Genomic DNA, 10,826 nt, shown 5'->3' on the forward strand with positions numbered 1-10,826 from the left:
CCATTCCAGTCAATTATCCCAGCTTTTGCTGGAAACCTGTCTGGTTTTTGGTTTGGGGTTTGGTTTTGGGTTTTTTTTTTTTTGTTTTTAAAGGGAAAAAAGCAAGTACTTTAGTGCAGTAATTGTTCTAAATCAAGAATTACTGCAGCAAGGGCTCTAAATTACACGTTCCAAAGATAACAGTTCTTTTTAAAACTTTTTAAATCACAACCACTTTATTTACATCTTTAATGGCTATTTAAAAAGCCACTTACTTACCCATTTTTGCAAAAAAATTGTTCCCAATAGAGGTGTTAGCCTTATGTAGCACGTTGCCCCAAATACACTATGCAGCACACGGTTGCCTGTCTTAAGGACGAAAGGTCTTTCAGCTCCAATAGTGAAGGAGAAAAAGAATTCAGGAGCTAAAAATAACATCTCTGCTGTTAACATACAGTGAGCAAGCACCATTTGTTGGGCTCATTCATAGATCAAAGCCCTTTCACATAGAGCAACTATGGGAAAGGTTAACCAATAGGCAAGGCTTAGGATGCTCCCATGAGGAGCACCTGGAACAGAGTAACCGCACTATCCCGGAATACCCTCTGTGACTTGGGTCAGTGTCTGCTCCTGTCCCCCACTGCTGATCAGCATTTGTTCCTGCGGGACTGAAAGAGCAAATTGACCTGGGCCCTCACTGTGCTGCGCCAGCTTGTCGGAGACAGGTGAGCTAGTGATGATGGTGTTACCCTGGCAGTAAGACTAGGTTTAAATACTAGTGATACTGAGTAAGTTTATTCCAGGCGAGACTCAAAAATGACATCTAAATTCCTGATGTGCAATTTAGGCAGAAGTCAGCATCCAACCGTCGTTCTTGGGTGCCTGAGGAGATGATTACCCTGTATTTCCCACAGAAAATGTCTTTATGGATTTAAATGCTCCTACTTAATGGCAGAGTTAATTATCCAGATGCTTTTGTACAAGCATTCCTAAACCCACTCTCTCGCTCCACACTTCATTCCATGCATGTGCCAAAACCAGTTCTGCACAGATCATGGTACAGGTAGTCCTATTCATAAACACAGGAGATACCCTAGTAGCTAGGAAACACACGTCCTTCCCTCTCCCCTCACCAAAAAAACAGCAAAGGGCAAAGACACAGAACAGTGTTGAGCTGAGCCAGGATTATTTACAGCTAATCAGGCCAACATCACAGGACGGTCTGGTTCCTCAGGCTTCTGGATCACCTGGACCAGAGCCACTTCCCCTCTGTTACATAAAAGAACAATGCTCCAGGCTAACTTTGGCTTCCTACACAGCAAGTGATGACAGATTCACTAGCTGTGCTTATAGGGACTCACCAGCTCTAGAGAATTGTCTTCTGCTGTAGTTTCCGCTTTGGATTAGCTAACAGAAAAGGCAGTAAGTTAGCTGTACAAGTGGTAGCTCGATGGTTGGGTCAATTTGCAGCAAATGGGGAACCTTAAGGACCCAATCTTTGCTCCAGGTGGTAGGACAGCAGAATCTGGAGTATCAGCCATCTGCACTCCTTTGAAACCACTACAGTGCACAAGGCTTTGAAGCAACCATTCCCTGTTTCCTGATGTCCTCCTGCTCTTATCTACATAGCAGCTAATGAGGCTAAAGCAAGACAGGCAGAAAATGAAGGACACTGCAGAGACTAAGGAATGCTCAGTAACCTCGCCAGCAACATAATTGCAGTTGTTCCCTTGCATTCACAAGGGAGATAACACGTCCGGCAGCCTTGCCTCCAGCGTAAGGACCTAATGCAAAGAAGAACATTAGAAGAAAGAAGCGACTCCACAAATAGTCAGAAGCCTGTCGGCTATGAATGCATTTCTCCTAAGTCGGGTCGGTGACAAAACTACTGGGGTAAGAAGTTAGCCAAAAGGAGAACAGCTGTAACAGGAAAATGGCCTGCTGTAAAGACAGATGTTCTGAGATGAGGCCAAAAACCTAGAAAGTGTGCCCGAACACGTTCATTTTTTCCACATGACAGGCGAGGAAGAGAACCTCTGGATTAATGTATGAATCTGTGAGTCTCCTCACAGATACAAAGATCAGCTTTAGAAAGCAAGCAAGCAAACAGGCATCTGCAGCCCCAGGAAAAGGAACATGTCTGCCAGAATTATTGGAAATGAACCTCTTAACCACCAACATTCAGCCAGGTCAAAGCAAGGACTAAAACTCTGTTCCCCATCCTCCCAGGTAAATACTCATACCTTCAGGCCATGAGCTTTAGATGACATCTTCTCTCTGGCTGGCATACTCCTCCTGCAACAACTGTAACTTCACTGAGCCACAGAAGCAGTGTCTGCTTGGCCGAGATGACTGTCACTGCTTACCTGGTCTGGGATGCTAAGGTTTTGTTCCTGTCAATGATGTTCTACAAAACACATTTCGATACACTCACCTATCCCACCTCCCAGAAACCCAACACATACAAACAAGTGACAGGTTTGTTCATCCCTCTCAGCTATGGAAAACCAATGCAAACCAGCAGAGCTAGGAGAAAAATTTCCGTCTGCCTCATACCAGAAGAGCAACTCATGCAAGAACTCCTCTGTCCTGTTTGCTGTGCTGCGAAAAGGTAACTACCACAAAATAAATCTTCAGCAGAATAAGAAACATAACATACTCCACAACTTAATGATAGTCAAGACACTTATTTGGAGAGGCACCTCTTTGAATTTGGACTAATTTCCTACAGCTAAGAAAACTGGCTAAAAAGTCCTGCAGGATATTGGTTAGATTGAGGTAGGACCATCTCTGTGTCTTCCTTAAGAGAGAACAAGCCACAGAAACAAGGACTCAGATCTTGACAAAATTAAATGCTATATAGGGTTAGGTTTTCTCAGCACCTGCCCGTGAAAGTGAAGTGCTGGGTAATAAAAGAGGAGACAGTACACACCAGAACATGGCAGTGGCTACACCCCTTGACTGAGACGAAGTTTCAAAGCCTGAGATGGACAAGATTCTTAAAATCTAGTTGCTGCTTTTGCTACTCTGAAATGTTTCCTTCTTAAGTCTTCTCCTGTGAAATATGTTTTATTTTGTCATGACTATCGTCAGCAGCAACAACTTTTTTCTCTCTACTCAATCTTAAATTAGATAGGCAGTAATCATATTTGCAAACAAACCATGCCTGAGGAATCACAGAACAGCCACTGCTTTTTTCCTGTAAACACCTGCTAGCTCAAACTCTACCCAAGTATTTAGTACAATGTCCTGAAAGAATTCACAACCAAAACACCTTAATCTAAGGTCCCTCAACAAATTTAACAATGAGTGGTTTTAGTCACTGTTTGCAAATTCAGATTATATAAGGAAGATTTTTATATATGGTGTAAAAGTTTCACTTTGTTTGGGACTGGTATAACTGCATGACTCAGAAATAAAACCACTCAGCACTCAGTTAACCGCCGAGTGGTCTAGTTGTGCCTAGTATTCTAAAGCAGTTAGTCCCCACTTTTTTTTTTTATTTTATTTTTTTATTAAGTGTGAATTTACTGAAATTACTTACTGAAACAGAATAGCAAGCAATTTCTCAAGATCCAAGCAGTTTATTCCCTTCTTCCTCTGGTCCATTCGATTTCACTCCTGCTTTAGGTTTTCTCCATCCTCCCACTTCTCTCACGTTTGACTGACGCCTCTGCTCCTGCCCTACTGTCATGGGCAGTTGGGGGTTCCCCACTGATGGAACAGCACTGCGAAGTGCTCTCACCTGCTGGGAAGCAGTCTCCCCTTTCCAATGACCTGATGCTGGATTTCCTATGCACATAAAAAGACAGACTTAAATCTCGCACAGGTCTAACACCTATGCTGTATCTTCATTCAGTCCAGTTTGGAAATAAGTATCATTTGAAGAAAGAATAGGCGAGAAGACTATTTTCAAGTCAATTTAGGGAAGAATTTCCCTGTATATCTGTTCCCCAAACGCATTCCAAGGATGGTACTTCCTTAGCTCACAGATACGTTCTGAGGATCAGATACCATTATATGTAACTAGTGTAAACCACAGACAAAAGAATTAAGGGATATCTTAAATGAGATGCATACAACTATACTACAGGTATAGTTACTATAACTGCTACCACACCATTATATAAACATGGAATATATTGTATTTATCAACCAACATTTGAAGAATTTTTCAGATCACCTTACTCCAACAGCTGTCCCACTAGCTTAAGCCTTTGTCATTTTTCTTTGGGAGTTACCTCACTTCCAGAGGCAAGGTCAACAACTCAGAGAATAGTGAGAACAGAGTAAGTTGATGGGCATGGATTTAAGTGTTTCACCTGAACTATTTTCTATTGTGCACTATTGTGGCATTACCCTTCCATGATCCCAGGGAAGCAGAACCAGCAGCTCACAGAAAAGACGAAATGGAAAAACATAACACCAGTCCCAACTATCCACCACTATGAATGCTGAACACTGAAGACTAGGCAGCACTTTCTCACCTGTCCCTTTTCCAAATTTCATCCAATTTTTCTCAGACATTACAGCCAATACTTAGTTAAATTAGGTAATTTGTAGGCATGACAACTCCTAGACAGGACAGGAAAGCCTGCAAAGTTTTTTGGAGCATACACTAGTTGGGGTTGAAGGATGTCCTTGCTAATCCACATCTTGAAATCAGTTCTACGCAAAGGCATCTAAATTCCTTTAACAGATGCAATTTCCAGCTGCCATGTCAAATATCAAATTTTGATACTTCTCTCTCTATTCCTCAGCAGATCCAGCAAGTTCTCTGAAATAACTTCCTTCCATGCAGAAGCCAGAGAAAGTGGCTCTCTTTCCCTGCCAGTAGCCAAAAGTTTACAGATAATATTAGTGAAAAGAAAAAAAGCTTTATGGGCAAGCAAGCCTTAGCAAACCACTATACTTAAATCAGGATAGCCTGCCATATGTGCACTGCCCAATTTAATTATTTAGATAGTTTTTTAGATTTTAATCCCAAATTTCAATGGAAATCAGTTGTAAGTTGAGCTGGGTGTCTGTCGCACTACTCTCATAACCTGACTTAAAACGAAATTCTAAGTCAAACTGATACCAGCCATAGCTAAAGCCCAGTCTTATCTGTCGCTGAAACAGTTCATTCCCTAAAAACATAATAAAAGTGATTTTTCAAAATCAGTCTTCATTGGAAACTCTCCTCCTTGTAATGTTAGCTGCCACTGTAGAAAAGCTCTGCCCTTTGCCAAATAGCAGTGAGCCTGCGGGCTGAGTATCATGTCTATTGTATGACTGTTTGACACATTCTTCATCATTTGCCGTTATTCTTCCCTTCCACCAACATGCTACGTCAAATGTCACATGTCAATAAGCTAAGCAACATTTTCAGCTGTAAACCTGTGGAAATAATCTTCCGAGTATAGTTCTGCCCTTGAGGTAAACTATATGCTCAACTTTTATTCTAAGACAACCAAATGTCCTTACAAATTTAGATCCAAATAACAATACTGGCTTCAGTTCATAGATTTGCCAGTTTAGCGTCAACTTAGGCAACAATAGCTTTCAGTCTTAGCCAAAACTAAAATGCCAAGTCTCTAAGAAAGAAAAAGACTTCTTTCTCAGTTCCAATTAATGCTTTTGTTTAAAGAAATAAAAAAGATGGTATTAGGAAAACCACTTATGTGAAATTAACAGCATCTTTCCCCCCAACACTCCTACATTCTCTCTCCTTTTTAAAAGAAAAATTTCCCACTTCAAAAACCTCATCTCTCTAGTATTGAATAAATTAAATTCTCCAAGTATCTTCTGTCTCCTGAAGTTATTTAAATGCTTATCAAAGATCCCACTCTTCACAGACACTGCCATTTTCCTAAAAGCACCCTGACTGGGTTTTAGAATCCATAGCTTCATTCAAATCATCTCTCTCTCAATGAGTATTTCCCTGTAGCATATTTCACCCACATTCCTTCCTCAAAGGACTCACACAAGGGCTTTTTAGGCACTTAAAATATTATTTGGGTGCTTCACTTTTGCTGCTTGCTCTCTGACACCGACGTCATGATAGCATCCAGAAGTCCATCCATAAGCAGTTGGCTCACAAGAAAGTGCAGTGGGAGGGTGAACTGATCAGGAGGCAGTATTTTTTCTGACTGTTAGAAGTATAGTCTGATTGCTACTGCCTGAAATTAGTAATTAGCAGCATAAGACCATTTTTGTTCCTGCAACTGATGAAGTAGATCAACAGCAAATAGAGAAGGAAAAGGCTGAAAACTGTTTTCTTTCACATTCTCTCAAACAACTGGAGTGGGGTGAAGGAACTTGTCATTAAAATCCATTCTAGTTCCCCATTCTTTTGAAAATTAAATTCAAGATTTAAATAAAACTGGGACCGCCAAATTCAGGCTCTTCCATGAATACTTCTTTTTTAAGTTCTGAGAGGCATTTCAGTGCTGAAAAGGAATCACTGGAAGCTAGATGCCTCACCTGCTTAGACATTCTGGAAAACATCGCTGGGCTTCCAACTGAAACAAAAGGCTTTTAGAAATCTCACCCTAAATTGCAAAGAAGAGAGAATTGCAACATCAGCTGTAAGGAACCCATTAGCCCTCTTGTTGTTTTCAGAGAAATAAGGACTTCAAGTAGTCGTCATAAACATTTTACCTTTTATAATCTCTTTAGACAAAACCAACAGCTAAAAAGCCTGTGAAATATAAATGCAGTGTATCTTAGACCTGCTTATGCTTGCAGCTTTTTAGGATTCAAAACAGCAGGTCTCAAACAAAGTTAATGTAAAGCAGTTGAAGATTCAGAGTTGACGCAAGGGCTTCCAAAGGCTGGAGTGCTTCAGTCCGGCTCAGGGCATCGCTGCCTGCCGAGGAGGAGTCAGGGAATAGAGCAGTCCCTTCATCAGACCACAGACCATTATGTTACCTACACAGGCCCTGCCACCAGCAGAGCAGCCAAATCTCAGTCTGTGCACATTCAAAACCCGCTTATTGTAAATGTGTGGTTTTACTAATTTCTATTGCACAAATGTTTAATAGATCCATTTGAGTATGCAAGGATAATTAAGCAAAAAAAAAGGGGGGATTTTATTTGGTGCTAATTCACCACATGCAAATTCCAGCTGTTTACTGTAGACCTACCGCCAAGCACACACTTCTTCCCACAGCTCATCAGAAAGCCTCTCGCTGGTGAAAGTGGTTAATCCACAAGATTTTTGTTGCTGAAGCCAAGGCTCTAAATGGGGGGTTTAGGTTACTAATGACAAAAATTTTGCATTCTTTAACTATAAGGGTTTGTCCATTTACAGAAAACCACCCTAAAAGTGGTTGCTGGCAGAAAAATGGGACCAGAATAGAAGAAACTGTTACCAGGCAGGACAGAGATGCACCAAGCAAAGCAACAGTGAACAACAGACTAGGGAAAAAATCCTGTTATCTGGCAGCATGAAACAGCCAAAGTAAGCGACAAGTTCCTCAGTGCCCGCCAAGCAAAAGCCTTGTGCTAAAATATCCTCCTGTGCCCTGGCCAACTTACAGCATCTGACCCAAGGCTGGAAACAAAACTTGGCCTTATGCCTCATTGTGATGCCTCATGCCACCACATGACAAAAGGAAAGTCTCCTTTAATAACTAGGTTCGGTGTTTTGTATTATTCCTACCCCAGAAGCAACCAAAGTATCCAGCCAGTATTAGTGTTTTATGGTGCTAGTTTCTCTGCAAAGAATGCATTGCTGCGAGTTATTTGCAACTTATAGAAAACCAAATTGAAAACCTCTAAGGGGATAAAAGAGAAGAGTGAATTGAACAAGTGCAAAGCTGCTCCATGGGCATACAAACCTAAATCTGATTAATATATTATCAGTAACAACTCCAGACCTCATTACATACTCTTCTGTGATCATATACATTTATTTTAAGACTCTGCATAGCACTGCATTTATAAATGGAAAAGCATACTGGATAGCAAATGGTACATAAAAAGGGACTTCAGTTTTAACATGAACTTTTGAGAAGATCAGAAAATTCAAGACAGATCATTCTACAAATCATCTTTACAGTTACCAGATTGTGGCTCTACTTAACCCTTCTCTAACAGAATTCAGCAGAAGCACTTCCCTCTGGCTGTGAACAACAGGAAAAGCTACTGAAGGAACATATAACATGAAAAGATCTAGCTCTCAAAAGAATCATAGCATCTGCTTTTGCTCCTGGTCTCAGCTTTTCCAAAAAGCACAAGGAAATAGGCATTATTCAGGTCAGTTTTATAACTGCTCACATGGTTGCAAACTGTAGTGAATAAAACTACTGAGATATGAGTCACTGCTCTGGTACTAGTTAGAAAAGTAAAAACGTAGTACCATAGCTATGTTGCACAATAGCTAGGAGGAAGAACACTACTGCCTCTCTTGAAAAAATTAATTCCAAAACTGTCAGCAGTGAATTTTTAGGGAAAGCTGGTCACTATAAACTACAAAAACTGCTTCTGGTTTGCCCACATCTTTAAAGCCACTTAGTACTGTAAAGTGGCTTTCTCTAGTTGTAAGAATAACAAGCATGCATTAGACTTTGGCAATTATGTGTTGATACCTTAATAAAAATGATTAGTATGAACACTTGCAATAATCATCAGCTATATATCTATCAAAATGGACACAGGCTTGAAGACCAATAGTCTGAGACATGGAAAACATTTTTTATCTCATGATGCTACACAGTGGATGCTTATACAAAGAATTCACTAGAGAAATGCAAGCATCTGTAGTTCCACACAAGTTCTTCAATTTCTCTGCATGGAGAAGAATTTTTCATGAAATAAAAGAAGACAAAAGTGCTTTCCCAAAGCAGGAGCAGAAGCAGCACATACCTTCTCATGGCCAATCATGCTCCCTGCCCCCACCTCCCAAGAACAATGCAATCCCATCACCTTTATGCTACTACAGTGTCCTCAGGGTTCTCAGACCTCAATACTGCACTGCAATTAAAGTACGAAGTAACACAACAGAGACCGTTTGCTAGTACCTACATCCTCTAGCACCTACCTCTCTGACCACAGGAATATGTTACATTGAGTTAGCTTACACCTAACTCATTTGCAGACTTTACTGACCAAAGGCTGGCACAAAGTCAGGAACACACAAGACCTTTCACACACATTTGGGTGGGCAAATTGGAAATACTTCTGTTTCAGATGCCTTTCTCTTTCTAGTAACAAGTACAGATGTAACCAGACAATCACATCTTGCTACACTTAGCTTTATACAGCAAGTTTCTTGGTTTTTTTCTTCTCCAGCCAGATAAACATTCACCAATTTATAGTAAGTGGATCTACAGAAGAGATCGACTGACAAAGCTCAAAAGTTTCACAGGTATCTTGAAAGTGGGATAGAGCCTTATCCACAGAACAAACATCAGGGTAAACAGAAGAACCAAATATGGCATTAAGAAAACAAAGCCCTCAATCTCATTTTGAAGGCACTAACCATGCTTTACAGAGGCCCAATTCACTGCTGGAGCACTGTACTGGATCTCGTGGCTCTGAAGAGCCCATGCTAGATGCTGGAGTTAACTCTGGTCTTGTCAATAGCCTGCCATTTATAACTGATTCTTGAAGGACATTTGCACTTAAAAACCCTTGGGTCAGATGGTTTTGGGGAAAAATACAGCTTGTCTAACAAAGAAAAAAAGATACTTTTTCAAATTGTTTTATGGAGTTGCTCAGTCAACCCTTCTTCCTACTGTGTAAAACAAGGCATAGGTTCACAAAACTCCCATCTAGACAGAGCTGGGCTATTCACTTCAAGGCAGCTACTCATTTCCGGGGGCTAAACTTATGAGCAGACAATTAACATACATTAAATTCTTTGGCAATGCTGTTTTCCCAACTAAATTCCTACCAAGGTGATGTTCTGCAAGTCTCCACAATGAAGGAAGGAGGAAGCAACAAACTTCACTTTCATTCCAGATTCAAACCCATACTGCAGGTTGGTATCTGTATCTTCCAAGAAAAGGAATCTCCTACAGTAATATACAGGAAAGGCTCAATGACTTTTACAAATACAGATGCAGATTCAGAACTTCAGGACATATGCACTCAACAGACAGCTGCTACTATTATTGCTGCAAGTATTATTGTGCTTTGTGCAATTAATGGAGAGTATTTCATTTGTTAGAGCAAAGACAAATATTAACTTCTACACACTCAATTCCTCTTCGGACCAATCTTTATTGCAGCCTCTTGCATTTTATAGTCCGTAAGCCACTCATGCAGAGTATCCTCCTCCAGTCCAATTAAGATTCTGCTTTCAGCTCCCTCTACAATGTTTGCTGTGCTTCCATCTTCGCCCCAGCTGCATCAGCAGCTAGGATGACCATAGATGGGAGCACGTCTGGCAGCTGAAATGACCCAGATGCTGAATCTGGAGCCATCTTCCCAGCTGCAGTAGCTGGTCTTACATCTGACAACTCAGCTGTTGGCTGTCAAGCTGCCCCCAAGCTGTGTGAAGCATGCATCTCAAAGCTTTGACCAAAGTGGGGCAAATGCTCTAAATCTCTGAGGCCTGCTGACAAAAAGGATAATGAAGACTAAAGGTTTTGAAAGTAGGCAGTAAGAGAAACCAAACACCCTTCCTCCTTTCTCTTCTATCCCTCATTTTTTTCCACAATGTCTTTTCCCCTTTTAATAAAAATTCAGGAAGACCTGACGGGCAAGAGCACGTCTAATGTACCATGTCCTAGTCTGAGGTACTGACCAGCATGAGATTCCCCTTCACTCATCAACACTACATGCAGTAGAAGGTGGCTCATGTACCTTCACATCAAGTCACAGGCATAGCAAGGGCTGGGAAATAATCTTTACCAAGG

The sequence above is a fragment of the Phaethon aethereus genome (assembly GCF_964289735.1).
Source record: "Phaethon aethereus genome assembly, chromosome: 4".
Classification (NCBI taxonomy): Eukaryota; Metazoa; Chordata; class Aves; order Phaethontiformes; family Phaethontidae; genus Phaethon; species Phaethon aethereus.